The following is a 25785-nucleotide window of genomic DNA, read 5'->3' as shown; positions in this document are numbered from 1 at the left end:
TGGGGGGAGAAGCTCCAGGAGGTGCCAGGAAGGGCAGCTCTGGCTGCTCCAGGGGGACTCAAACCCATCTTTGGTCTAACACCAGGCCTGGAACAGGCCTTATCCCTTTTCTTAAATATTTCTTAAGTGAATTAGTGAGTGAGACTCATTAGCAGTCCTTCCATCTGCATTTTATTATGTATGTCCTCACTATAGAACTAAAGTAAGACAATGAGCAAGCTCATATTACATTGGCAAGGTTTAAAAAAATGTTTTCGTGTGAAACATTTTTTTTCTTTTTTGCATGTTCTCAACATCCTCTAAATTTTCTAAGTTTATATTTTGTATTTAGAGATTTGTGCCTTCATGCTGTATCTTCCCTCATTTACAACAAACCCACAAATTTAAAGGGAGAAAATCTAGTGTAAATACTAAAATTGCTCCAGCATGGCTGAAATAAATGAAATCACAGCTTGCCCTGAAAATTATCAGCAGGAGAAATAACCAGAGAAATGCATATTCTTACTGGTACTAAAGTTTTGGTTAAGACAGAGAAATAAGGAGACTATAACATTTTGTGTGTATTTTAAAAGCATAATCATACTTCAAAATGAGAATATCTATGTATGAATTCACATCAGATAGGTAATTAACCTTATCCCACAAAATATTTCAAATCTCCCTGTCCTTGAGAATTTACTGATGGCATATAAACTATTCACATCTTTTCTGAATAATTTATCCTGTCCTTCCATTATGTCAAATGAATTTATAATCTTGGATAATGAAGCATTCCTGAGAGAAAGTTAATATAGAGTTGCACCTCCTACTGAGTACAAGTCTGTGAAAACACTTTTTTTCACCCACAGAACTTTATAAATTCTTAAAATGTATTTATCCCAGCCAGTCTAGGATCAGAGAGCTTGGGTTTGTGCAGGATTTGCTGATATAAAACAAGGTAATTCCATTTATCTCAAACCAGCAAATCCTGTTTTTTCACCAGTGTTAAGTCAGAGAATTGAGCCCAGAATACTTAACTCTGCCAGAGACATGGGGACCCTAACTTTATTTAGCTGCATATTCTATTCCAGTATTACCCTTCATGTCATGACATTTAATTAAGAAAGGTCATTTTTGTCTTCTTCAGAGCACCTGTAAATATTAAACTGTGTTTCCCTTATGTATAGGTTCTCCTGCACAAAGGGATTAACACCAGTCCAGTTAAGGTCACTTTAGGTAATTTTGTGTTGAAGAAAAATGATCAGAGAGAGCTGCCTAAAATTAAATTGTCACATGCAAGTTTGACTTTGTGCCTGTGCTTGATGACCTGTGAGTATTTAAACAGCCACTTTTATGTTATTCGAGGACACAAAAATATGTGGTCAATAACTTCCATGTGATTATAAACCACAAGATAAGCAGCCCACTTCTGCTATTTGCCTGTTACTGTTTGTAACAGTTCAATGAAGTTATGGGAAAGAAAATGCTACTGGTTGTATATTAGATCTTTTAAGATTAGAATGGGAGGTAGGTACAGGTATTTTTTCTTAATTGTGCCAGTAGGAATGAATTCTTCCTGGGGGCTGACAGTGTTTCTGTGCCCTGAAATCAGATCTCTTCCTTCCTCTGTCTGCCATGAATGGAAGTGCCCTTCAGCATTTCATTTGTTTGCTTGACTGAAGTTTACCCTTGATGTTCTATTTGTCCTCACCCTTAATCTCGTTAGGTGTTCTCATCTTTCTCTTTCAAATAACGAAAGTGTTTGCTCCTCTTTTGCATTTGTCCCTTGCAGTCTCCTTCGGTGTGGCCTCAGGTTTGCTCTGCTGGGGCACATCCTGTGGGTGAGGCACAGAGATGCTCGGGAAGCTGGGGCTGTGCCTTCATCCCTGAGGGCATGGCAGGAGATGAATGATGCTGGGACAGGCAGCAGGATTGCCAGTGCCTGTCACTCTCCCTTTCTGGAGCCTTGAAGTGTTCCTAACAGTGTCTCTGTACAAAGGCAGCTTCTGAGAGAAGGAAAAAGTGGCATCCAGTAATGACATAGTGCAAAGGGAGCAGGGATTTGGTGCCTGGCTCTGAGAGGCACCCCCCTCAGTGGGCAATGGTGGCAAAGTTGTAAATATTGTCCAGGAAGACAGAAAAGGAGAAAACTGGGAATGCTACTTTGGCTAAATAAAGTTATATTTAAAGCCTACGTTTTAGGAGAAAATTGCCAGCCATGGGCAAGTTGCTCTCCATGCCCAGTTTTTCCCACCCTGTGTATTAGCATTGAATGGGCTCTAGTGACTGACCACACACAGCAGCACACACCAAAGGCTGGTCTTTGCTTTTCCTTCACCAGTACCCACATTTTGATCTCTGAGACAAGAAAAGGGTTCAGTACATCCCTCATGGCTTAATAAGGAACCACAGCCTTTTTTAGACACCCCTCCCCTGTTTCTTTCAATTTCCCTTTCAGAACTAAGGAACAACTCCCAAGTTTAAATGTGCACCTTCTGAAGCTCCAGGTCTCTAATTTTGCGATCTTTCCGTTTTCCCCCTGCCCATCCTGGAATTCCTGACACTACACTTATTGCAAAATTGCAAAAATAACAGAAATTATTAATGTGATGGAAAAGCAATAAGGACAACTAGAAAACTCCATTCCTAAATGCTGAAAGGTTTGAAAAGCAGGACAAGGAAAGAACTGTGCTCTACAAGAATGTGTCTCTCTTCAGTGGCCCAACACCCTGGTGACAGCTTCCAGTGTGAGGATGAAGCTCCCAGGATGTGATTTAGAAACAAATGGTGGCCCAAATAAAAGCTTCTTAATAAAGGTCACATTTGGATTTCTGGATAACTTAACAAGATTTTCTTTTCCCCACTCCTGAAGTTTTCTTCAATGATGAGCCCAAATGGGAGGAAGTTGGTGGCTGTTTAGTGATTCTCCAGCACATTGGTATTATGACAACATTTTAGGAATGCAAACTGCTTGATGGATGGATAAAATTATGAAAAGAAAGAGCTTTTCTCCAAGAAAAGAGTCTCTAGCAAGCTTTATGTTTCAGTAATGTTTGTGGCCAAAAGTGCTTTGAATGTATCATTAGGAGTTTTCATATGTTTCCAAACCACTCCATTTATTTCAGATGAAAGAGGACCTGGGATATTTTTTTTCTTCTGGGCAAGTCTTAGTCCTGCACCAAAAGGGTTTTGCTGTAAGCTGAAGATACCCTAGGCCATGAGTGTGCTCTGCTATTTTCCATGAAATTTAAGATTGCAGTCAGCTGTCAGACTTCTGTTTCCTATTTTACCAGAAGACATAATTCATCCTGGGAGCTGACTTAAAAGTGGAATTTCAGCAAGACTAGACAACTTGAATTTGAGGACATATGCTTTCCCTTTTGAAAAGGTCACTCTGTGCCTGGAACACAATCTCTCATTTCTGCTCTTGTTGCTTTGCAGCTTTGGAAAGTAAAATATTTCACAGAAATTTTGGAAATATCCAGAGCAAGGAGATATCTGACTAAATTTTGGTAATTTTACTGTTACTGTGGTCCTCCTGTTGAAGTTTCCTACTTATTTATCCATTTGCTTCTTTAAATTTCAGGGCAAAGGACCCTTCCATTTACTATCTACACGCATCATGACAAAGCTCAGGTGCTCAAAGTGCCTTAAAATCAGTAAGCCAAGTAGACAAAGCCTGACTCAGAGGTTAAGTCATTTTACTCTGGAGAAAACAAGTCAGCTATATTCATTATCTGTTGGTATGCTGCTGTAATATATATTTTTTTTCTAAATGGTGAGAAACAGTAAAACTTTTAAATGAATCCCTGGATCTATGGATCATAAATGAGTGTGCAGTATCTTGTAGTGTCAGATTTTAGCTTTGCTCCTGTTTGCCTTCATTCCTAGAGTATGTACCCATGAGGGAAACTGATGGGGATATTTCTTTTTTTTAGATATGAAGAATTAAAGGATTTCTGAAAAGATACCTTGCAGCCTGGTAGAGCTCCCTGGTGTGGGAAGATCTTTCCCCAACCTCTCTCAGAGACCCCAAGCATGGCCAAATTGTGGAGCTCTGTCTTGCAGAGCTGCCTCAGACAGAGCCCCAACTGCCCCCAGAGGGGAAGGCTCAGGGCATTTGCTGCTACCAGGGTCACTGTTTTGCCCTTAGAGAAAAACACCAATAATTACAATTTGTCATTCTTCCATGATCAAAGTGGCCAGGCTGGTGATACGCAATAAAAATAACTGAAGAAGTCAAAGCAGCATTTCAAAGTAATTTTTATGAAGGCAAGAGATCAAGTGATCCAATTTTCTAGCCACTTCAATAAATATGGGGTGGTGATTAGCAAATAAAACTGGGTAATTGTAGTTTTCTGCTCAACTCAGTATAATTTGCTGAAGTATCGATGTCAATCAAAATTATATTTAGATTGACACTGTAGGGATGTGTAAAACCTATTTATTCTGAAAAATATTTAAAGAGATTATATAAGCAGTGATGTCCAAAGCTGAGGGATTTTCCCTGAAAAGATGAAGATTAGTTATTCATAATAGCCTAACATAAAATGACTCATCTGGTTTTCTAGAATAGTCTAAGGATTAATAATTATAGCCCTAGATTTTTGAAATGGGAAAACCTCCTCCCTCCCATCCCAAATATTCAGGTCTGGATTTCTTTGTCCTCTCAACTCCAGAACCATTAGAAATATCCACTCAGACTGTGGGATAAACATGGATTTCTGGGATGATAGCTGGAAGGTGTGCAGGACCGGCTGGGCATCCTCACTAATGGGCTCTTGAACAGCCAGGGCTAACAGAATCCTGTCATTCACAAAGTAAATAACTGTAGGCAATGGGATAAAAATGGTTTTAATCTGGCTGGGCTTTCTCTAGGAGCTTCCACAAAACCAGGATTTGAACAAAACCTCCAGATTTCAAAAGCAATTCATTGGCAAAGCAAGTGATCTTGTTTTAAAATGTTATTTTCCATATATGTACTAACCCTGTTTCTCAAAAGGGTAAATGGAAAGACACCGCTGCTATCAATGCACACCCAAAATTTTAAACTTGGAAACAAAGTTAACGCAACAAAAAATCTTGAATTATCCCATTTTGCCAAAAAAAACCCTGAGAATTATCAGTAGTGGAATTTTGTTATTTTAATATTGCCACTAAAGCAAAACAACCTGAATCCAATATTTCTTGCTGTAAAATTTTGTCTCTTTCAAAGCCAAGGATGATAGCATCCCTCTAGGAGGCTCCTGTCAAAAGCAGAAGTTTCCTGCTCTCAATCATTTCCTACCCCTGAAGCTTGTAATGCTTGAAGTGAGTTTGTCTGGAGTTATTAATTTTCTCCAAGTCTTTCAGAAGGAGAACCATCAAAAATAGATGCATGCAAATGTATCATTTAACTAAGAAGCATAATGCATGCAAAATTTGGCTTTGAGTAAACGATATCAAGTAGGTCACTTTAATCACTGGCTTGGATGGATTTTAGTTCTTTTCAAGTCTTTCTGTCAAAATTTCAAGACTTGGTAACAAATGAAGAAAATGTATTTTCCATTGTAAAATTGGTGATGGCCTGATCCTTCCAGTTTGCTCTCCCTCATGCAGGGCACTGTTATTCCTCAATTCTTCACATGCTTTACTCCTCCTGGGCACGCTATTTTTTGGTCCCATTTGTATGGAAATACCAAATTTCCAAGAATTTGGAATTGCTAAGATTTCTGAACACTCAATTCCTTTTAAAATTGAAGTCCTGTGTTCCCTGGCTGTTGTTTGTACCCAGAACCTGAACCTGAAGCTGTTTCACAAAGGTTCTCAGTAGAATAATGTAATTTCTCCTGCCTTTTCAAGCACTGCAATAGAGCCTGCACTAGCAGTAATGGTCAGATTTCAGTTCTTCAAGCTGAAATTTCTCTTCCCTAGAAGCTCAAAATTCTATCAAAAATTCTCAATGCCTGCATTCCCATTCCCCTTCAGGAAGTTCTTTAGGGTACACATTTATTTCAAATCTTTCTGAGTAGAAGACACAGCAGTAAAAACATTTAAACTGCTTTTTAAGCAATATGTTAATTGACCCAGCTCCCTTTGATGGTTTACACTTGTCTTAACAAGCACAAAAAACATCTGGTGAGGAAAAAAAAAAGAATGAACTAACTCAAACAGCATTGCTAAAATACTTTTCATTTACAACCAGATGAAACATAACCTTCTATACTTAAGCATTATATTTCTTTTACCACCTTTCATTTAATAACATTTTTGCATATGGAGAGGAATATGCCTGGTTTTATTTGCTTTTACAACCATGTTGTGTAGGCTTTTCTGGTGTTTTGTCGATCACAGATGGAGAAACGTTGGACTAGAAACTGTGTAACTATCTCACCACCCCTCACCTACATGCAATTGTCTGTAAAATTTTAAAACTCCTTCACTTTTTTATGGGCTCTTGGAATTCTATTTTCCCACTGAAATTTGAAAAATCCATATAATTTTTAGTGGCATTCCATTGTGTTATTCCCAAAAGACTTTAGTTTAAAATCAAACAGATGCTTTGATTTTTTTTTTTCTTTTTTTTTGCTCTAGATGACAACTTATTAGCACAATAAACTTCCTCTTTATGTGACTGTTCTGAGCTTTTTTTTTGTTACCCCAAATGGACTAATTGCATTTAGATAATACACTTATTTACAACCCCACTCAAACCATCTGCTCCTTTTAATGTACTTTTTTTCTTGAAAGGTCTTAAAACTTCAAGACAAATCTGTTACTGTGGTATGAAAAGGTTGATGGTTGTAAAAATTAAGAGTGCTGGGAGAGAAGGCTCCTCTGGGGTGGGTCACTCCCACCCCGTTTTCTCAAGCTTAGATGATAATCAGGCAATGTTACCCCTGAGGAACTTGGCTCCTGGAGAGGAAAACATTCACCATTAACCAAGAGCCACTATTGCTTGAGACCAATGGTCCAAGAGGTTTTCAGCCTGCCTGCAGCCTGGGCAGCCAGTCTGCTTGTCCCTGTTTGAAAAGGGACATCTTGGGGACATCTCCCTGGGGAGCTTTGGGTATCTCATGTGTCGCCTTGCTAAGGAGGAAGGTGCCTGTGATCTCCTATCTCCTCAGAGGGGGCTGCTTCACAACACTGAGCTGAGCAAGAGCAGGCTCCTCTTGGTAAATCATGCTGTTCCTCCTCGTGTCTTGTCCTTCTCATGGCAGTGGCTTCTGTGAGGATGTGCTGCACAGTTTTGTCAGGGAAGTGAGGTTAAACTGCCCCATCTGTAGATCTCTCTGCCTTTTATTGAAGATGGTTTGCCATAGCTTTTCAAATGTGAATGTTACCTGTCGTGAATGAAATGTATGAGCAGTCTTTCATGCAGCCTGTCCATCCCATGGATAATCCATGTCCTGTAAACCCCTAATCCTTGATCCTTGCCAGCCATGGGCAGTGCTCCCTGCCCCAGCACACGATGGGAAAGGCTCCATGTTAATGGGTCATGCTCTAAGTGCTGCTGAGGAATGCCATGGTTGGAAAGAAGTGCTGGGATTGAACAGCTGGGAGGACACAGATGGAGTAAGAAATAGTAAATGGCTGACAGCCATATCAGCAGACAAAGGATATGTGTTATTTATTTTGGGTTGTTGATGTTGAAGACAAAGCAAATTTAAGTATTTGGGAATGGAGCAGATGGGATGGATGTGGCTTCCAGAAGCATGGGAAGAGGACAGCATTTCACCAAATGCATATGTCAAGTCATATGCCAGCAGAGATAACAAAAATAGATATTTACATTTGCAGAGATTCTGTAGCAGCTTTCTGCGAGGCGGAAAACAAAGCTTTTCTGTCAGCCATTGGTGAATGAACGTGCTCCTCCTGGAACAAGCTGTGCTTTGAAACTGTATCTGGTGCTGGAAGTAAACTAATGGAGCTAATGGGAGCAATTACAGGCTCCACACTATTGTAATTCATGTCTTTCCAGAATCCATACTGCAGATGTGAAAGACATGAAGCTGTAGGCAGCAGAGGTGAACTGCAGTGCCTTCCTTCCTGGGCTTTGGAGCAGATGTGCTCCAGCATCTCACAGCCCCTCACTTCCCACCTTCCTCTCACCGACTCTTTCCATGCAGACCATGAGATCTTCCTCACAATTCAGTAAATTCATGGGACCTGTGCCTTGGCTAAGCTGTCAGGATCTGTGACTGCAGTAAAAACATGCCAATTACCCCTGAAATTGAGCAGGTTTCAATAAGAATATGCACTTTACATTTCTTTAGATCACCTGTACCAGCTTCTCCCCACTCGGAGAACACTCATCACATCAAGAGCTCACAGCATTCAATGTCAGCAATTCAGCTGGTGAGAGGGAAAAAGAAGCCTGTTCCTTTTAAATTAAATGATTTGCTCTAAGGTTTAGTGATTTGAGTTATATATGAAAGCTTTAATAGCCCGAGGTGAAAAATAGAAAGAAATTAGCTGGTTTACTGAATATGATGATAGGAGAGAAGCATATAATTAGATTGAATAGACATAAAACCACCTCTTTAAAACCTGCTCATTATTGTTTTAATACTTGGAATGTGCATTTGCCGTGGTGGTTGTGTGCAGCTACAGCTAAATTATTGCTACAGCGAGGCTGTCGTTCAGGTCCTTGGCTTTTGTACTTGCCCCTTTTCCTGAGGAATTCTCTTTTTATCTTTAAATACCTTTTTCCTTAAAAAACAAAACAGAAGCAAAGGGAAACTGAAAAAATCTTCTGTGTTAGTCATAGAGGAATATCACATAATTTGCCAAATTGCCTTTTTCTCCTATAATTGTATGATTTTTAATGTGCATATTGAGGGATTGCTACAGGCTAATAAGAAGGGGATGTAGAAGAATTTTTTTAAATGCTGTGAAAGTTACTTTTCAATTGTGACCAGCAGAAATTTAGAAGGTTATTAATGAGACTTCATACTGAGCTGCACATTTTCTACTTAAGCTAAATGTAGAATTTATCAGAGAAAGTAATTTTCCTGTGTATTTGTATTCATCTCAATTATATATGCCATGTTTTATGCTTTTGCTATACAAAGAAGTGTATTTTCCTCTAGGTATATTATCCATGACTACAGTACAGGAAAAAGAATGAGTTTTCCCTCTAATATTTTTATGAACTACAGTCAAGCAGATTCTGTTGGGTTTGCAATCAAATGCATTGTGCTGTAGTGCCAGAGTGGCAGACAGAAAACTATTTTTGAGTAATTTATGAAAAATTAAGTAATTTCCCTAATATTTCAGAAATAAGAATGTGCTTTTTGTTGCTCAAAAGTTGTCCAAACTTCAAGAACTTTCTTTCTTTCCTTTTTTTTCCATTTCAGGCAAGTTAATGGGCGTTTTTCCAATTTTGTAAACAGTCACTTTGCATTTGTTAACGTGATAGTCTTCAAGTAATTTGAATTACTTCACTGAAAACAGCTCCTAATGTTCTGAGGTCCAATTGCACAGCAGTCTGCAGTTAATAAGGCACAGCAGTCTGCAGCGTGAACCTCTTAGGATGACATCCATCTTTTCCTTTCTCTGCAAGGAATCACAGCTATACCTCGTTTGGGAAGAGCACTGGCTGTCCATCTTTCCAAGACAGACGTGTCAGTGTAAAAGGGAGGCACGGAAAGCTCCCTGTGCTATTCAAACCAGCACATCTCTAAAGACAATAAAGTGTCTAAACCCCTGCATTATTAATGACCTACCAAAAAGCCTTCTCTTCCCAGGCGGAGCGCTCAATCATTTAAACTTTTACTTCGAAATTATCAGCAGCACCGTAATGGTGCAGCTGGCTATAAATGGAGGCAGGTTGCCCATGGCAATGTCAGGGGGGATGGCATCAGGCTGAGGGTGCTGGCAGTAATCCGTGCTGACAGCTTTCCCCATTACTGCCTCTCCCCGGAGCTCCCGGCGGGATGAGAATGGGCACGGAGCGGAGCGTGCATCCAGCCGGGCACTTGGAACATCAGAATACAGCCCTGCCCTGCTCCAGCAATAGGAGCCTCCTCAAGCCAGGTCTCGTAAGCTCTTGGAGGTCTATTTCTCACCCAAGACAGCTCAGCTACCTCTGGAGGAATAAAATCAGCAGGATGGTTTGTATTGCAGTATTGGAAATGAAAAGGTTTTAATAAAAGGCAAAAATAACAAATTCCTTAGAGAGAAAAAAAACTGATCCAGGTGCAAGTGGTTCTTGCTCCTGGTAAAACACCTCACAAAAGCCATTTGTTTCTTTGTTCTCTTTATTTTCTAGTAAATTGCCCAGGCAGGACTTTTTGGCTCCTGTCCAATTAGCTCTCCTTAATTTTGAGGTGAAGTTCCCCAAGTCTATGAAATGCCTTTTTCACCTAATCGAAGAGAGAAACTTCTGGGCTTCTTTCCTTTTTAAGGGAACAAAGGATAGTTTTGTCACTCTGTCAACAGGGGGCACATTCCTATCCTGCCCTGGTACCACAGCCCTGCCCTGCCCCAGTATCATAGCATGGATCCCTACTGGGTAATAATTAGCGTTGACTTCATGATTCCAGGAGGCTGGTCAATCACTTTGTTTTATTTTGTTTTGTTTTATTTTGATTTATTTTGTTTTTTATACTATACTATTAATTATACTATTGCCCTTCCAGACAGTCCAATACAGCTCTGACCTAATTGGTCAATTGAATCCAAACATCATCACCAGTGGGCAATGAAGAAATCACCCTTTGGTAAACAAATCTCCATAACACGTTCCACATGTTCACAACAACAGGTGCAGCAAGTGCAGGTAAGAATTGTTTCTCATTCTTTTCTCTGAGTTTTCTCATAGCTTCTCCAGCTTCCCAGCAAAATCCTGGGAGAGAGCTATGTCTGTCTCTGTTCAGAGGATATGTGATTACCACACCCTGGCACCACAGCCCTGCCCACAGCCCAAACAAGGCCTCCCAAAAGAGCATTTTCTCGCTAATGGGGTTGAAGTAACCAAGAGAGGCTGCTGTTTGTAGCCAAGGAATGTGCTATATTCTGAGTTCGAAGTGCCTTCCCTCTAAGCTGCTTCCACAACTTGTTGAATTGTTAGAAGGATGAAGAGTAGAAGTAGCAAAACTTAAGTAGCTTTAGAAACATGGGATAATTCATAACAATTCTCCCTTTCAATGAGTCACTGTGCTTTGGTTGGACACATTTGCCATTTGTGGTTCTCAGAAGATGCAGCACTGATTTAAGTGTATTGACTAAAGATAAACCACTGGTCTACATCTCACTCAAATGTGATTTTCTCTCTGTTTACTGAGGTTTTTTATCTTTTTCCATGTAAGTCTCAAATACTTTATTGCCAGTGTTTATCTGCTTTGATATCCTGAATGTTAAAGTAATGGATTTCTAGGCTTCATCATATTAATCGATAGCAAAATGGCACATTCGACTTCCTCATATTCAATTTCCACTTGATATTAACAACTGTAGTAAATGTAGTGGTAAATATTAGATTCTGCATAACTATTTTGAGAATGGGGTGCTTGTGGTAATTTGAAGAGAAAATTGTGGAGTGTAATAGCAAAGCAATAGTATTTAAATAAGGCCATAGCAAAATTGGCTCTTTCTTGTTTACATCTCACAAGTCAAATGAAGCAAAACCATCTGACTTTTATGCTTTGGGGGTTTGTTTGTTTTTAAATAAAAAACTAGTAAAAGTGGTATATAATACATTTCGACTAAGTACTAAGGAAAGCTTTAAAATTAGAGAGAAATATCTCTTTATACAGGCATTCATTGTGCAATTTATCAGGTTTGAGAAATTGACCTCAGGCTTTTCAGATTATAGGCCTATTAGTGTTATGGTAAACACTGTTGCAAAGTGACTCAAAGCTTTGACAATAAAAGGAGAGCCTAGATGAGTAGAAAGGTTAATTTCATGGAGAAGCTTTCATGGAATGCTGTTGTCATGTTTATGTTGGACATTAATGATCAAATCACTGGACAGATGCCATGAAATGGAAAGGTATTTCAGTGCCCTGTGAGATGGGATGGCACAGAGGAGGTGGTGTCCCTTTGTTGCACAGAACAGAATCCCACCAGGAATCTGTACTCTGTGTCACATTTTCAGAAGTGCATTTCTGTGCCACTTTCGGCTGCAATCGAGGCGCAATCAAATTTCGGATTTATAATTAGAAATTGATTTTTTTGGATTTGTGTGACTTAGAGCTCTGGTTGGTGCATGCCTTATGATTGGCAACCTTAGCCAAGGAGACAAGAGTGGAAAGGTCACCAAGTTATCCATCCTTTAACTCACAGGGATAAATCCAGGCAATGATTGAAGGAGAGGAGTAGATGGGCTGGAGAAGCTTATCTCAGAGTTTGCTGTCCTGTGCTTCCTGTCTAGGGATACTGATAAGTTATAAATCACATGCTGCAGAGTGATGTGAAGATTATCTGTCCCAGCATTGGGGCATGTGTGCCAGAGCTTCCAAAAAGTCCCAGCATGTGGAGGTGATCTTTGCACTGCAGACTGTGAGGCAGTGATGTCCAGCACAGCTCATGGAAACCACTGAAATCTCCTTCCCAGCCTTTTGTCCTGGGGCAACAAGGAAAAACTCTTCCCAGGGGTTGGAGATCACCCTCATGTGCTGCTGGTGGGGCTCTGACACAAATCCCTGGCTGAGCACTTGCTCAGCATGGAATCAATGTGGAACAGGAGCCCAGAGCAGGTGTACGGTCACACCTGTGCATCCAGCACAGTGCTGTGGGTGGTCAGGAGCGTGCCATGGGACTTCTTGTATCCACCACGAGTCCTGCTCCTCCCATCATGTCAGGGCTTTGCCCTTCACCACCTCCTGGGACACTCAGAGAACTTTGTGCTTGTTGTTAGGCTCTCTCTTGGCTTTGGCGGTAGACTACACTTCTAGTTCCAGGAGTTCTGGTTCTCTGCTGTTGCAGCAGCACTTTCTCTGCCTCAGAAAAGGTGGAATTGGAGTTGTGGTGGTTTATGTAGTATGGAGGAATGCTCATCTCTGTGAGATACATTCTGGAGGAACAGTGAAATATGTTTTTGCATGATATTGAGTAAAGTTAATTCCAGCTAAGAATATTCTGCCCAGTTATGAGAAGGATTGGTCTTGGATCACTAGAATAGAGATGAGAGCATTTATATGGCAGGCACAGGCAGCTGTAGGAAAAGAGAAGGGTCAGAAGGGGAAGAAATGCTGCTGTAAAAGATGAATATTTTATCTGCTATACCTAAATTGTACTTAGTCAAAAGCCCAGACAACACAGTGTAAAAGAGAGAAGCACATCTCAAAATAAAAGGCTTTCAGTTCACTAAAACTTCATTTATTATGAGCTTGAGAAGCAACTGAAATAGGAAAGTGCTGAATGGGCCTGCTAGGAAGCATAAAGCAGGAAAATCTTCTTTCACTTACCGATTCCATTTTGGTTGCCATCCACCTCCATCATGTTTATCCTCTTGAGAGCTCAGGCCAGGAGACTTCTTCCCTGGCACAGTGCCCTCCAGGCACAGCTGCAATCCAGATAAGACCCAAATGCAGCTGTTTCTTCTCAGAGCAGTGATTGCTCCTGGAGGAAAACAGCAGAGGGGGAGCTGAGAGCAGGCATGGCTGAGGCTCACAGGGACAGTGGGGCTCTGGTAATTGACAGTGGCTTCAGGCTTGCCTCACTGGCTTTAAAAATGGCTTTTCTTCTCGTGTTTCCTGGGTTATCTGAGCCTCCTTCCAAAACAATAATTTACAAATAATGTAAATATTAACAGATGGAGTAAACAGTGCTTGTTAATCCAAGCCTTTTTTTCATGTCTTCTCCTGTCAAGCCAACTTTTCCTACTTCTAACAGTGTCAGCTTGTATATTATGGTGTTAATATCAGAGAGAAATATAGGATTATGAGCATTGAAGTATAGTCAAAGTGGTATAATTTAAAAAGAGAAAATCTGAAACTGCATCCATTGGTTTCATTGAAGTCACAGGTTTTTATAGGAAACTAAACAATGATTAAAATACACATCAACAGAAAGGTAAAGGTTAAACATGTTTGTGATTTCCATTTTAATGCCTCTTTGCAATTCACTAATATGCATTTGCAGGAGGAAAATGCCTGCAATGCTTATTTAATTACATATGTATAGCTAAAAGATATTTGCAATGCATTGGGTCATGGCCAGGCAGAGCAGCCCCTGCACATCTGTCCTGATCCTAGCCCTGTCTTTGAGGTGAAAGATTTTCACCCTTCTGATCTCAGGGGGAAGAGAAACCCCAGGTGTACAAAGCAAAGCAGGTGGTGGTGTTTTACTCTCCTGTTTGATTGAAGGAGATGTTATGCAACTGAGCTGTGGCCAGAAGGCCTCTCCTGCTGACCCCAGCTGCTTTTGGGCCAGGCCCACTCAGCAGGTTGATTGTACACCCTTGGCTGCAAAATATCATGATTTACAGGTCTGTAAGTGTTGAAGGGATTTCAGGATCAGAGCAGTCAGTGCTTACCATGCAGTGAGTGCACTAGAGGTGTCATGAAGCTGGCTGGCTGGTTTCAGGGGGCTCTGTGAAATCCCACAGCTCCTCCTTGGGGTGCAGGGCACTGCTGGTGGCCCCAACACCTCTTCAGGGAGCCTTGGGAAGGACCAGCACCTCTGGAGAACTTGTCTTTCCAAAGGCTGAATGTCTGCTTGGAAACACAATGCTCCAACCATTTTACTAAGAGCCACAATTCAAAATAAAATTCTTTTAATAGATCCTGTTGGAGGATACATTTACATTCAGCAACGTTTCATGTAGCTCCATAAATAGTCCTCATGCAGAAACAACACAGGAACACATTTGCAGTTCTCTCTTTACTCAGATTTCCCATCCTCCCTCTTCCTGACCTTTCCTTTCAGGGGATTTGGCAGATTAACCTCATCAAGATAAGCTCAATGTGTATTGAGGTTTTGTATGCTCACAATGGCTGCTCCTTTTGCAGCTTCATCTGCCCATCCAGTAAGATGCCATTGCCTCTCCCATTGCCATTATAAATCCTATGCCACTTTATATTGTGTTCTCATTCATTCAGATCATCTCTTCCTACATCCTCCTTTCTAGAATTAACTGAGTACAATGGTGTGTGTACATGTATAATGAAAAATAATTGATTTAAAATATTTATAATAAATTTTATGGAGCACTAGTCAGCAATTAAACATGTGGAACACAGATTCAGTTTTTTCATGAAGTCAGAATTATCAGGTGACAGGAGGAGATACCCAGGGTCAGACTGGTGCTGTGATGGGAGAGATCTACAGGGAGTCACTGTCAGCCTCAGCAGGAACAGCACTGGAAGAAAGGGAGCAGGGCTTGTAGGAGGTCAGAGACAAATGAGGTGGCAAGGAGCTGGTTAGGAGCCAGCTGTAAATGTAGAAAAGTGGAGTCTGAGTTTGACATTGGTGTGATAATTACCAGGGAAAGGAAGGGGTGTGATGAGTCTGAAAATGCAGAAATACTGTGGCAGTTCATCCATGGAATGGAGAGGCAGCTCTGGCAGGGAGGACAAGGAAAGGCTGATGGGGACAAGATACAAAAATGAATTAAAATTTTGTTCAGGTAAACTTCAAACTTGTCAAACCTGCTCCTGAATATACTCTTTCCTAGGAAAACATGGGCACATAGGATGGCATGTTGCAAGATGTGTGATGTGGCACTGGGCTGATGGGGCATGAGTGAGCTGGGACAATGCAAACCTTCCTGGGGATTTAGGGGAAGTTCAAAATAATAACTGTGTAAATATGGAGCAAAAACTCTTCTTGCCCCTTGCCACAAGTACAGCACAGGGTGGCTGTGAGCAGGGTGTGCAGAGGTGGTCCTGCCCTTGTGTGGCTTGAGAAACCAGAGGAATCTGTGCTTTATCCACTCCTGCCCAGCCTGGCAGTGCAGTGGAAGCTGCAGCAAGGTTTGTCTAAGAGCTGTAACCTCTCAGCACCTCTAGTGATGGTGAGAAACACTTGAATTTGAACCAAATCAGTCTTTTGATAGAGGATGGGAGAAACCATTTGAATAAAGAAAATATTCTTGTCCCAGCCCTTCTCTTGAAGTTACACCAAACATTAGTTCTCTGGAGCTACTTCTGCTCCTGCCATCCCTCACCCTTTCCACAGGTTTGAAACTACATTTTTCTCACAGTTATAATCCATATAATCCTACTATGCGAGCTTAGATAAGAATTAAATTAGCAGCAGAGTATTGTAAGTGGAAAATTGGCTTGTAGAATTCTACACAGAGACTGAGAACTGCTCACTTTGGGGTCAGTAGCAGGTTTATTACAAGGCAGTCAGCACAGAGGGGTCAGGGATATTAATTGTAAGGAGCTTTCCATTTCCTCAACGAGTCTGGTTTCACACCTTGTATTAAATTGAGAAAACCATGGAACACTACTCAGTATTTACCTTTCAACTTCATTGAATAAAACCATGGAATGCTTGAAATAAAAACTTTCATATCATAAGTAAGGTTCTTCATATTCTTTCTTTTAAAAGCACAAAGTCCTCAAAGAACTCTTTAATAATACAATACTGCTACAGCTGGGAATTGAAAGCATGCAAGCTTCCAATCAGCTCATCTGTTCCCTAATGGGTAACAACATAAATATTTTGGAGGTCTCAAATGTGCTTTTATCACTTGCAGGGTAGGAAATAATTCTGCAGAAGTTATCAAAGGAAATTATACTTCTGTAAATGGAACTCTTGTATCACTGCAAGCTTGCTGTGTCTAACGTGCTTGGATGTCTTTGCCATAAGCATGTACACAATTCCTGGTCTATTTAGGAACTTGATTTTTTTAGGCTGCTGTTTCTATAGCTGAAGACAACATTCAACTTCACATTTGAGATCCGTGGTATGTGATACTACAATAAATGCTGATTTAAGGGAAATAATGGTGTTGGAAGTAAATAACTATTTTTAAAAATATTAATTATAATTCGATTATAAAGCAGCATGAATCAACCCTTCCTTGTGATGGTTTTTCTCCTTAGGGGGTAACTGAGCCTGGCTGTTTGTGCAGGTTGTAACAGCTACAATAACCAGGTTTGTAGTGCAAGTGCAGGCAGCAAAGCAATTTCTCCTGAGAGCACAGGAGCTCCTTAAACTGGCACTTTGCATGAAGGGCAGCTCTGTGTGAGGTGTGGGGCACAGGGAGCCTGTTCTGTACAAGCACACAGCACAGGCAAAGGTCTGCAGAGCACTGATAAACCCTGTCCTGTCAGTGGCAAGGACTCGGCTCAGGGCTGTGGTACAGCACACACGGTGCAGAGGATGAAAGATTACAGCTGGGGCTGTGACCCTCCATGGCACAGCATTAAACTAGACTGGAATATAACTCTGGCCTTTGAGGTACCTTAAACTTCAGAGGGCTTTGGGAAATGCTGCCCAGCTGCTTCACATCCTCTGTAAAACAATAGATCCAAAATAATCTTTCATTGTTTAGGAGATTTAATTTCTAAAAGTTAAGGAACAGAGATGTTTCTGAAGGTTCATTCTGAAGCATCCTAAATTCATGGATTTTCAGAGTCAGGCTGAGAGGTTCCTGTGGCATTTAAAGTGGCTATAATTCAAAATGTTTGTAGTGCCAACACTCAGGAGTCAAAACATTCAGCATGTCTAACTCACACCTGCAGAGAGCATTTTACAGTGTCTACCTCTGATCGCTTCCCATCCCCACTGGCTTGTTAGATTTGATGCTACTCTTTGTTGTCATATCAGCTTTGCTCCCTCATCTCCCTGCCTTTGTGGAGCTCTGATGTGCACGTGGCAGAAACGGCCTCTGCTTTGATTCCAGACTGGATCTGTGGCAGTACAGCACATTTCAGTCAGGAGCAGGAAAGGGGAGAGAGAAAAGAGAGAAAAAGAGAAAGCTGAAGTTGTTAGGAGGAAGTGGGCGACCTGGATTGGAGCTGGTTATAAAAAGCAGCTCAGTGTGGGCTGCTGTGATCTGCAGCAGATTAATGCACTGCCAGCTTCCCTCTGCAGGTGGCTGCAGGAGTTTGTGTGGCTGATGGGGCCTCCCAGCTCCCACCTTGCTGGGTTTTCCAGGTGCTATTGTCCCTGTCAGATGGGCTCAATTTAAATTCAGAGTTATCTCTGAAGTCCTTCCACATGTGACCCACGGGAAGCTGGCACCCCACACTGCTCCCACACTTCCCCTTGCAGGTCTCTAGTCACGCTGACCTCGATGGCTTTTGCAGCATTACTTCTTTCCTTAAGTTCTGCTGAATGAAATGTCAGCAGATAACATCAGTGCTACTCCATAATTTAATAGTTCCAAATATGGGTTGGAGCCTGACTCAACATCCTCCTCCAGTAGACAGATTGATATTTTGATAATATTTGCCTATAACTCCCTACACTGGGGACTAGCGAGTACAAGAACCATGACTTCAGATACATAAATATCTTACAGCCCTTCCCACTTTGTTTTTGGCAGGTGTCAGGGGTAACCCTGTTGTGCTCTTTTCCCTGGCCCAAAGGGAGGAGTGGCTCAGGACCCCCTCTCTGCATCCCCTCTGTTTCTCTCTCAGGGAGCCCCTCCTTGTCCACAGCTGCTGATTTCCTACACCCATTCAGCCACCTGAATTCCAAGTGTTTTTCCTTGGTGCTGGTATTATCTTGGCTTCTGGAGGGATAATGGCAGTGGGTGAGGCAACTTGTCTTCTTCAGACAATTTTTTTTAAATATCCTTCTGAGAGGAGGCACACAGCAGACAGATAAGCAAAGATCTTCTAATATTGCTGGATTATGGTTAGTCAAGAAAGAAAACTTAGAGAATATATCCAGGAAGAAGGATGTCTTCCAACATCCCTGTTTTTCAGAGCAGACTGTTTTGAGGGTCAAAAATGAAAACCAAGAGATGCAATTTTCCAGAGTTCTGAAAAAGCTTTAAAAGAGCCAGTTTCTCCAAAGCCACAGTGATCCCTTTTCACTGGAATTTGTCCCTTCAGCAGTATAAATGGATACTCTTGGTTGGATGTGTTCTCAGCCCTAGAGAATAGGTACAATGTACTTTGAGAAAAAAAAAAAAAAGGTAATAAAATTCAAAGGCTGTTTTTACAGAGTGTTTTACCTGTGGGTTTCACACACATACACCTACAGAAGGAACATTTTCCCAGCCTTTGCATTTGGCCTCCACATTTCAGCCCAGGGACAACCCTACTGAAGTCTTTACTCTTTGCTATAACTCTGAATGTCACATGGATTATTAGATCACTTGCCAATGGTGTCAATAATGATGTCAGTAATGGTCAGAAGATTCTTATTAATTCCTGACACTGCCTTTAGAAATCAAGTAGTGAACATGCTGCTCTGAAACCTAACAAGACCTAAACATTTTGCAGTGATAGGATCCCATTCATACTCTTAGTGAAAAAGCACAGGTTCAAATTGAAGTTTTTGCCTGTGAAGCTCCTGGTTTCCATGGAATGATGGGCAGTGGGGCTGTGGGACACAGGGGGTGGAGCAGGACCTCAAGCTGTGCTCAGGGGCTTCACAAAGCCAAGGACTCCAGTGCCTGAGGGTCCTTTGGGGCAGCCCCTGTCCCAGGGCACTTTCTCCCCTGCAGCCTCTGTGATACAGGAGAAGCTTTGATCAGAAAGGCCTCCTGAGGAAGCTGTGCTTCCATGAGAAGTGGGACTGTTATTCACATTTTCTAAATCAACAAGGAATTAAATGGAGTTTGCTACACACCAGCCACAGAGATTTATGGAGAGCAACTGCTGACACAGAGCACGTACCTCTAGGAAAGTGAATTGTAAGTTGCTAATCCCTCTCTGTCTCTTTTGCATGAGACTACATCTCCTACAAGATGCAGTTTAACCTGAAACTTGACCTGTCTTCCTAAGAAATTAGTTCAATCAATAATTGCTCTCTACTTAGGAACCAAGGGAAAACAGCGGAACTTGCAAAGCTGCTTTGAAATTCATTTCCAGTGAGGTGAAAGCTCATCTTAAAAATTGAAATTTCTCTCTGATTACTGCTGCAGGTAGATTAAAAATCTCTCCTGGTAAGGTTGTAACAACTTATCACAGCAAAGAGCTTAATGATATTATTTTTTTTCCTTGCAATACTAGTGATTACAATAAAACTCCAGCACTTTAATCATTAAGATATGCACTATAAGAGTTAATTGAGATTAGAATTATGTCTATGCTCAGAGCAGCTCCCTCTGAAATGACCTTGGCCCCTGTCCCTGGTGCATGACACTACAAGTTTGTTCCTATTTCAATCCTTAAATAGACACAAGGCTAATGTCATTTGAGGATTTGCTCTGGTGCAGCCCTTCAAGCAGCAATTTGTGGCAGACATGGCAAGATAAACAGGTTTTGCAGAGGTGAGTGGTTGAGCACCAGGTTGTGTGACTGTGCAGGTCTGAGGCAGGCAGTGCTGGCTGCCCTGCTGGAGCTGCAGTGTCCCCTTGGTGCAGGGAAGGTGCAGGCAGGGAATTTGTCTCTCAGTGACAAATAAGTGATTAAGATCCTTTGCTGTCATTCAAATCCTCGAAGTAGCATTAAAATGAATATTCTTACCATGGATTAACCACATGAAATCCACTTCAGGCAATAGCAGGATGCTGTGCTGCCAAGATGATTCCTGTCACTTAACTTGTGTTTCCTCCCTCCTGCAAAGTCCCTCTTTGTGCTGTTAATGCAGCCTAAAAGGCGTCTGCATATCCATGTAAGTGAAGTTGCTCATACAGGGCATAAATGTCAAGAGATCTGTGCTCCCAGTAAAATCTCTCAGCCATTACAGGATTTGCTTCAATGACAGACTTCATGTGAATGGAAGATGATATATTTATGTTTCAATATAGCTGAGCACTTCTTAAAGAGGAAGTTGTGAAGCATGCTAGATTATTTGTCAAGGGACTGCAAATGTCACAGGCTGCAATTATGTGAGCTCAGAGAAGGAAAAATGCACTAGTGCTGTCAGCTTAGCCAAAACCCCATGTTCCCAGCTCTGTGCCACACACTTCATGTGGAAACTGGAAACTGTTGTACCAACAAATAAATATCCAAATGATCAAACATGGAAGAGCTGATAAACAGGAGGTGTCCTCAATGCCTTCTCCAAGACATGGACTAACAATTTCCCTGGTGAACACTGGGTCAAATAATTATTTTCATTTTGCTCTAGAGCCACATTGTGAACCAGATCACTCCTCTGTACAATCCATTGATCCAGAAAGTGAAAGAGCTGAGCACAGCTCTTTGCTGTCTTTCTTGTCTGGAAACAGCTGCTCAGCACTGGCAGAACCCATCCCAGGTTTGTCTGGCAAAGGCCAGGCTGTTTTCTCTTGAACCCTTCTTGCTTCTGGCAACTGGCACATGGGAGATGAGAAAAATCATAAATCTCCCATGTGCTCTGCTCTCCTACCCATAGCTCACACAGACAAGCAGTGTTTGGTGGTTTAATCATAGATGCCCTTCACTGGTGGCACAGTCACCTTTGGAGAAGAGTTAATCTTTGGAAGTTGGGAGGATTTAATGCCAAATGTTAACAGGCTGCTTGGAGAGCCCTCACTGGTTCTTGTGGCAGCATTCCTGAGACACAATAATCCTCTGCACTAAAAACCTTTCTCTCCCAGAAGGTGCCGTAGTAGCTGCTACAAACTTTGCTGAAACTAAAGATGATTTGGAAAAGAGCATAAACTACTGTGCTTTGCAGGACCAATTAATAGATATCAACTAGTTAATTGATATCAACTAGTTAATAGATATCAGCTAGATAATTCTTTCTAACTCATGAAGGAAAAAATATAGAGAGTTTTAAGTCTATACATTCTTATCACTATCTGGGGTGTCCTAAATGTGCATCTTTCAAGTCCATAAATATCTCAGAATCACTAGAGAGAAAACAGTGTGCTGATGGATTTTCTTTTGACTCTTTAATGAAGCTAATAGACTCGTAAAAAGCATTTGGTAAGGTGGGAGAGGGACGGAGGGAGAGGGATTTTAAAAAAGCTTTTTGAAATCTACGGTCTTCAGAGTTTTTCCCTGGGGTGCTTGGAGATTTCCTCTGTTCAGAACCACACTGTGGAAAGGGCATCAACAAAACAGAGAGCATCAGTAAACAGATGAAAACCAGTGCACAAAGTAATGTCAGCACAGCTTGTGAGCGTTCCCCGGACTTCAGTTCTTGTCTGTAATGTTGCAGAGATTTCAAAGGTTTCCATTAGTTTCTGGTGGCTTCACATGCAGTGTTTTCAATTAAAGAAAAAAACCAACAAAACAAGAAACCTCCCACACAAAACCAGAGACTTCAGCTTCTTCTCTGTTTTAGACTGTGCTGGGTTGTGGCAGCAGTGCTGATCACAGGAGGTGGCAGAAGCAGAGGCTGACAGTGAGCTGCTCTCGCCCTTCTGTGCCAGCCTGGGGGGCTGCAGCTGCCACCTGTGTGACATGGACGTGTCTGTGAGAGCAGGGCAGGCAGGGGGGAAAGAAAAGAAGGGGGAAAAAAAAGAAATAAGCCAAAGAAGCACCCCAGGGATCCTATCTGACCACCTGATGATTCCTGGGGTTTAGAATTGGGAAAAAGAGATGGAGAACAAGGAAATCCTGGAGCTGAAGGTGGGGGTGGCCAGTAGGAGTCAACGTGGGGATGGGATAATGGGGTGGGGTGGGGTGGGATGGGATGGGATGGGATGGGATGGGATGGGATGGGATGGGATGGGATGGGATGGGATGGGATGGGCTTGGCTTGACCAGGTTCTGTTATGCTGAGCTGGGCTGGGCTGGGCTGTACCAGGTTGTGTTGGGCCAGGCTGGGCTGGGCTGGGCTGGGCTCTTGCCCTCCCTCTCTGCAGCCCCGTTTTTGAGTGTGCTGGGCTGGGTTGTTGCTGTTCAGCTTCCCGCACCAACACATCAAATGTGTTTTGGAAACAGCCTCATTTGTTCAATTACTGTAATAGCAGTTAAAACACGCAATGAGCATGGCAGGAATGGTGATGAATGAGGCAGAGAATGACTCCCCTCTCCATGTTAGCAATTCAGATTTGACTAAAACAGTCTAAGAGGTGAATGTGTTACTCTGCCTCTCATCCTTCTCCTGCTTTCCATCCTCCCCTGTTTTCATTAAGCATAATCTGTGTTGCTGTACTGCAGATCACTTTGCTGCTGGATGTGTTGTTCCTACATGGTTATTTGGTTTACTCTCTGTGTTTCAGTGTCTTCTATTGCACAGCTTGGTGTGCTGGAGCTGTACAAGCTCAGCCTTTATCAGTCTTTCACACCACTCTATTATTTTTTCAGTACAGTCTGAAATCTTCTAAGTTAATATTCCCTTTCTTGCTTTGTTCTTATTCCATTTAATTTTTTTTTAAGCAGCAAATTAATGAAAATAGCACTGGTGAAATCTTTATTTCAGTGTTTCAGTTCTTCATGACTGATTTCTGCTCCAAACATCCCAGAACTGGCTTTCATTTGTTATCTGGGTGACTGTGGATATGCACAACATCCCTAAAACAATATTAATCTCCAAGCACCACAAGCCTTGTCTTTCCTGATTTCCTGTTATTTGATCCGTGAATTGCAGTTATGCCACAGAAGTGGAACCAAGCAGATGATTGAGACTTAAAAATTACTAATTTGAAAGCATCTGACAAACTGCCGCACAAGACATTAATGGCTGAAGCAAACACTCATGGATGGTAAAATTACTCTTAACTGGACTCCAGGAAGAGAAATCAGAGTGCTCAGAGGAGAGAAGCCTTTCAGTAAACAATGTTTGGGATTGTCAGAGATAACCTGGCAAAACCAGACCATCCCTTTGTGCCCCCAGAGGAAGCCTGAGCGTGTTTGCTCATGGGGCCATGGCAGAAGCACCATCCCCTCCTGGGCAGCCAGGGGAAGGAGCTGTGGCTGCTGCAATCCCACAGCTGTGCCCAGGGCGCTCCCAAAGGGCTCCCAGAGCACCTGGGCAGAGCTGGGGCTGGACCAGGCTGGGCTGTGTGAGCAGGGCTGGGCTGCAGCAGGACCTATAAACAGACCTCTCTGCCCTGCAGGGTTACAGCAGGACTCACAGACAGACCTCCCTGCCCTGCAGGGTTACAGCAGGACTGACAGACAGACCTCTCTGCCCTGCAGGGTTACAGCAGGACTCACAGACAGACCTCTCTGCTGTCCTGGGTTACAGCAGGACTGACAGACAGACCTCTCTGCTGTCCTGGGTCACAGCAGGACTGACAGACAGACCTTTCTGCCCTGCAGGGTTACAGCAGGACTCACAGACAGACCTCCCTGCTGTCCTGGGTTACAGCAGGACTCACAGACAGACCTCCCTGCCCTGTAGGGTTACAGCAGGACTCACAGACAGACCTCTCTGCCCTGCAGGGTTACAGCAGGACTCACAGACAGACCTCTCTGCCCTGCAGGGTTACAGCAGGACTGACAGACAGACCTCTCTGCCCTGCAGGGTTACAGCAGGACTGACAGACCTCTCTGCTGTCCTGGGTTACAGCAGGACTGACAGACAGACCTCTCTGCTGTCCTGGGTCACAGCAGGACTGACAGACAGACCTCCCTGCCCTGCCCTGCCCCTCTGTGCAGCGAGCCCCATCCCGAGGATGCCCGGCTGCCCCAGCCCAGGGCAGTGCCAAGGACTCAGAGTTCTGGCAGGGAGCTGTGGCCTCCATGCCAGGCTCAGCTCGCTGGCCAGATCCAGCAGACTGGGAGCTGTCTTAGAGACTGGTGTCTTTTCTGTCCTCTTTTTCACAAAGGTAAAAATGCCAGCAGTGGCTCTCGTTTAGATCTCGTTTGTGACCTGATGGTTCATTGCTGCCTCTGCCTCTGCTTTCAGCTCTGAATTGCACAATGCCAGGCACATGCAGGGCAGATTTATTTTCTCCTCTCTCTTTCTATTTGCCAGCAGTGTGATAGAGCCACCAGGGGCTCTCCTCTGTTAATTTTGGGAGGTAAACAAGGGCTTCCTGCTAAGTTTTCAGAACAATATATGACAGCCATTCCTCTGATGTCTTCTAGGGTTACATGCTTGTCTGTGTCTGGAGTGAGGAAATGCCCTGGTGGGTCCTAGTGCTGACCAAGAACAGATTGCTCTCCTGAGAAATTAAGCTGCTGCTAATTACCTGGGCAGGGAGGAAGGCCTGGTCTGTTTCTGGGACACAGCCAAACCTGAGTTAAAGTCATAACAAGGGAAGATACTCCATGGTGTAAACATTGTTGGCATGCATAACTTCCAGCAGTTCATTTAAAAAATCAGAAGGTTTGAAAACTGTCAGAATATGCTAGAGAAGGGACAAAATTCCCCTTCAAAGGTTCCTGAGAAAAGAGTTCCTGTCTTTCAGTCAGGCTTCCACATGCCTTTGCTATAGATTATGCAGGATGTGTGTGCATAGGATGTAGCTTCAAATCCTTATTTTACAGATGGTAAAGTACTAACTTAATCAGATCCTCCACTGTTGTCTCTGCATATACAAACAATTAAAAAACCTTTTGGGTTGAAAATGATACCCCTGTGCATTAATTTTAGGGCTGTGAACAGCTCTTGTTTCAGGTTATGTAAACTTCCCTCCATCAAGTAAAGATGTCATTTGCAAAGAGTCCAATAGCTGTTTCTGGGCATGTTTAGAACCCCATTTCTAAAGATTATTTTATGTAATGACCCTTAAAGATCAATTTACGTTGAAATAGATTGAAATTAAATTTCTGTTCTTGTGTTATGAGCAGCTCTCAGTTCTGTGGTGAATGATGTCAGCTGTGATTTAACATTTCAGTGTAAGATCTGACTTACTTGTAACCTCTTCATCTATTCTAATGAAAGACCGTTCATTGTAACCTACTGCTGGTTAAAATATTT

The sequence above is a fragment of the Molothrus ater genome, chromosome 16 (genome assembly GCF_012460135.2).
Source record: "Molothrus ater isolate BHLD 08-10-18 breed brown headed cowbird chromosome 16, BPBGC_Mater_1.1, whole genome shotgun sequence".
Lineage (NCBI taxonomy): Eukaryota > Metazoa > Chordata > Aves > Passeriformes > Icteridae > Molothrus > Molothrus ater.
The sequence above is the reverse complement of the archived record's forward strand: the minus strand, read 5'-3'. Positions refer to the sequence as shown.